The sequence below is a fragment of the Triticum dicoccoides genome, chromosome 4B, assembly GCF_002162155.2.
Source record: "Triticum dicoccoides isolate Atlit2015 ecotype Zavitan chromosome 4B, WEW_v2.0, whole genome shotgun sequence".
Classification (NCBI taxonomy): Eukaryota; Viridiplantae; Streptophyta; class Magnoliopsida; order Poales; family Poaceae; genus Triticum; species Triticum dicoccoides.
This window is the reverse complement of record NC_041387.1, coordinates 84,070,461-84,075,418: the sequence shown is the minus strand read 5'-3', so window position 1 is coordinate 84,075,418 and position 4,958 is coordinate 84,070,461.

Sequence of the window (4,958 nt, the reverse complement as noted above, 5' to 3'; positions counted from 1 at the left end):
GAGGGAAAAACAAAGGCACCTTGGAAGGGAGAACTGACGAATAACTTGAAGAGAAAACACCGGTTGAAATAATTGAGGAAAGAATGCAAAGGCTTTGCACGAGTAGGATGGATACTCGATTATAGACTCCGGCTCCGAGAAGAAAAAGGGTGGGCGGGTGGGAAAAAGAAAACAACTGAGGTGGAAATTGTCTCTCTTCAGACGACGTTGCTTCCCCGTCCGAGAAAGAGATGAGGATTGATCTTGCGAAAACAAAGAGGGTCGAGTCAACTTGACGAGAAATGCACCAGATGAAAAGAGCTGAGAACCAATGATCGGAAATCTAATCACGTGATCCTAAAAAAATTGAAGGGGAATAGGAGCATATCAAGACACCTACATCAAGATTCCTTAGCAGAGTGACGAAGGGGCTGAGAGTAAAAAGAATTCCTACTCTCTGATATAACTAGACTCCGAAAATAGTTTTCTTCTAGACTCAACAACGACCAACTACGAACAATCAAAATGGCTCCTATGGTCGGTCGAGGCTCTGATACCAACTTGTCACACCCAATATGTGATCCTATCCGAGAGGAACTCGAATGTTCCACCAAGGATAGATCCGCATATTAAAACGCTTTTGCAAGGTGGACATCATTACATTGTACCATTACATAATAGTTGGGGATACGTACAAAAGGCATACAATGCCACATGAATACATCATCATACATAAGAGCAACATCCCACTATGGATGAAACACAAACAGAAACTCAAACGACATCCACCCTGCTAGCTCAGGCTGCCGACCAGGAACCTATCCCCTGATCAAGGAAGAAGAAGTAGGAGAACTCCAAAACAAGCAAACATTGCTCTCACGTCATGATCATCGCATTACCTGTACCTGCAACTGTTGTTGTAGTAATCTGTGAGCCACGAGGACTCAGCAATCCCATTACCATGTGTATCAAGACTAGCAAAGCTTAATGGGTATGGAATGGATAAGTGGTGAGGCTGCAGCGGCGACTAAGCAATGTATGGTGGCTAACTTACGAGTATAAGAATAAGATGAGAAGGTACGCAAACGGTCGCAAACTAGTAATGATCAATAAGTGATCTTGAACTACTTAAGTTCAAATATAACACCACAGTGTTCTCTTCTCGACGCACTTGAAAAGAGACCATCACGGTTACACACGCGGTTGGTTATTTTAGTTAAGTCAAGTGTCAAGTTCTCTACAACCGAATATTAAAAACTCCCATCTACCACATAACCGCAGTGACGGCTTTCGAAAGATCAAACCCTGCAGGGGTGTCCCAACTTAGCCCATTATAAGCTCACAATTCACGAAGATAATTCTCCATCGCAGGACATCTGATCAGACTCGGGATCCCGGTGCACAAGACAATTCGACAATGGTAAAACAAAACCAGCAAGACCGCCCGAATGTGTCAACAAATCCCGATAGGAGCTGCACATATGTCGTTCTCAGGGCACACCACATGAGACATCCTACGAGTAAAACCAACCCTCGAGTTTCCCCGTTGTGGCCCCGCAGTCTACTCTGTTCAGACCAACACTTAGAGGAGCACTGGCCCGGGGGGTTGATTAAGAATACTAGGGTTTCTAGATAAAATCCCCTATTTATGTTTTACTTGTTATTAGGAAAATGGTAAAATCAATGTTAGGCCTTGTTGGAAGAGTTTTATTCAACGTGAACTGTCTAGAGGGTCCCGTACCCCTCACTATGTTAGGGACGCAAAATCAAGGAACATAACACTGGTATGATGGAAACTAGGTCAGCAAGATTGTAACAAAACACCAGGCATAAGGCCGAGCCTTCCACCCTTTACCAAGTATATAGATGCATTAATTAAATAAGAGATATTGTGATATCCCAAAATAACCATGATATCCATGTCCCAACATGGGACAATCTGCAACTGCACCTGCAACTAGAAACGCTATAAGAAGGTCTGAGCAAAGCAGTAACTTAGCCAAACAACGGTTTGCTAAGAACGGTGAAAAAGGTTAGGCTGTCATGGCAATTTGGGAGGCTCGATAAAAAAGTGGTAGGTAGCGCGACATAGCGATAGCATCGAGACAACTAGCATAGTAATGATAGTAGTGAGATGCAGGGTCATAGTTATCTTGCCTGAAATCCCCCTAGGGAAGAAGAACGAGTCCATGAAGAAGACGGACGGGCGAAGACGAACCAAGCGTAGTCAAACGAATCCTCACGATCGCAACGAAAACAGGAACTATCGAAAAGGAGCACAACCGGAAAGAAGCAAACAACAAGGTAAACACACAACACATAAACATGGCATGATGCACAACCAAGTATGATGCATGACAAAGGCTATATGATGCTACTCATGGCAATAGATGATGCATACAAGAACATCACATGGAAGCAAGTTTAAATGAGGCCGGAAACAACATATAACAATTCCAGTAAGTCCCCATATGCAAATTTAGAAATTGGTCCAGATCTGTAACCATATTATGTTCAAGTCGTTAAACAGCAAGTTAAGACGCGCCATGATGATCTACACAAAATTCTAGTCAAGTTACATATAAAGTTCACTTAATTCGGAGCTACGGCCTAGAAGATATGAGCAAAACAAGTTAAACATGGCATTGATGCAAAAGGCATTCAAACATCAAGCAAAACACACCCAAAGTACGGATGCAACATGACATGATGGAACTACATGCAATTCTAAGCAAGTTGAACATATAAAGGACGACCTAGTGCGCCCAACTAGCGGCCCCAGCCACGTGTCCTTTTATTCGCTAGTGCACGATTTCTATCCCGAGCGTCGTGGCCAGCATCCTCTCCTCTCCCATTCCCCTCGCTCACTTCCTCCTACCTCACCCGCAGAACCCTAGCGGCCTTATCCTGCAGCACCTCAGCCGCCTCCTCTCCCTCTCCACCCAGCCGCCTACTCCCTCTCGCCCAACGCGGACGACCTCCTAGCCGCCGCAGCCGCCGCCTCCTTATCTTCCTCTTCCTCTCCATCAGCGTAGCCCCTCCACCTCCCTCCTCCGTCGATGGCGCCTGCTCCAGATCAGGCTCACACTACTAGGAAAAGGCCTACTAATGGCGCATCGGTTTTGCCTACTAATGGCGCACTACCAGTGCGCCATTAGTACCACGCCACTAGTATTTTTTACTAATGGCGCACCACTGGTGCGCCATTAGTATCTGGTATACTAATGGTGCACCAAGCAGTGCGTCATTAGTATGTAACACCATGCACCATTAGTGTGCCTCCCGGGGGGCCATACGTAACCATGTGCTTTGTCATACTAATGGCGCACTCTGTGGTGATGCGCCATTAGTATCCTTTGGCATACTAATGGCGCACCTGGTGGTGATGCGCCATTAGTATGAATATTTGTTTTTTTTACTTTTTTGATTTTTGCACAGGTTACAAAATATATTATTGGACAGAATATAGACAACAGCACACAGCAACATCAGATTCATCGAATACAATAGAAGATTAGTCTCTGAATACAATTCATCATATTAGTCTCCGAATTCAAAAGACCGAACAAAGATAAAGCATTACAAGTCTCAAGACCACGAGTATCGAGTTTGTCTTCACATTACAAGTCGATATCGATCATCTAAACTACCACCACATAGAAGAGAGTTGCGGTCATCACGATGAGCATCATCGCGATCAAACTGGTCTTCATCCGGTTCCTCCAACGCTCCCTCCTCCCTCCAGCTAGATAGCGGGCATATCTAGATTCGGCCTTCGCCCTAGTGGTGTACCCTTTGTAACTGTAACCGCTGAAACGGTGAACCTATCTCCGACACTCCTCCCAGTCGTCGTAGACTCCGGGAACCTTACCCTTGTACACGACATACGATGGCATCTCTATGCACAAGCCAAACAGCAGACAATACATAAGCAATATGTAAGTATGCAACAAAAGGATCGGAAGAGAAAAGCAAGACATTAATAGCATGATTCATGGTCCTACTAATAAATAGCATCGATTACATCTTAGTTGAACGACTGTCCAAACCAAAGAGACATACGAATTCATTAAAGTTTAATTACAACATGAGCCAATCAATGTTTCATAACTACACATCACTACTTTCGACTCGACTCATCGGACAGGAGCATGGATGAAGCCGCCGTCTGTCGTGATGGTCATGATATTGCGGTTGTTGTCACCTTGCATTTGTAGCGTTCCATCTATCTCACTGTTGGACGGTTGATATCTGCAGAAGAACTGCCCCGAGGTATGAAAAGGACATCTCGATGGATGATGTCCGCAAACTCCGACTAGATGCGAAAGAATTCTTGTCTGAGGTCCGCGTCCTGGGTTGCCGACAAGGTCGCGGCCCAACCTTTGAGACTATTTGGTAGAAGAAGGTGATAATGGTCCCTTACGATCGCCCGCATGTGATGGAGGGCGTAGTAGGCATCCTTCTGACCGCCAGGTGGCTGCTTGATGCAGCAGAACTTGGTATTGTGTGAGAAGGTGTGCTTGTCGTACTTACGAACTGCCCTGGTGAAGGTGCCTCCAGATTTGGCGTAGCCGGGGAGAACATCATCAAGAACTTTCTTGACATTTGTGTAGTCTATCTTGGAGTTACGGTTCGGGTCGAAATACATGGCCATGGACTATTTCAGGCTTAAGAGGATGAGTGTGCAATGTGTGTCACTTCACAGAACACGGAATGTTAGAAAAAAAAGAACGATCGAAATCTAAGAAATCATATGTTACGGGGCGGTTAAGGGATGACTTACTCAGGAAAGTAAGCCACAAGGAAGTTATCCTTATCTGGGTCTGCCAAAATGACGCCTTCGAGGTGTGAACTCGCAACTTGGCGGTCCCCAGCGCTGCTCAAGTGCTTGGCACGCATGTAGAAGGGGTCGACTATCACGATGTCTGGGTTCTTGTCTCTAATGATCGGCATCTCCATACTCAGCGAAAACAGTCGAA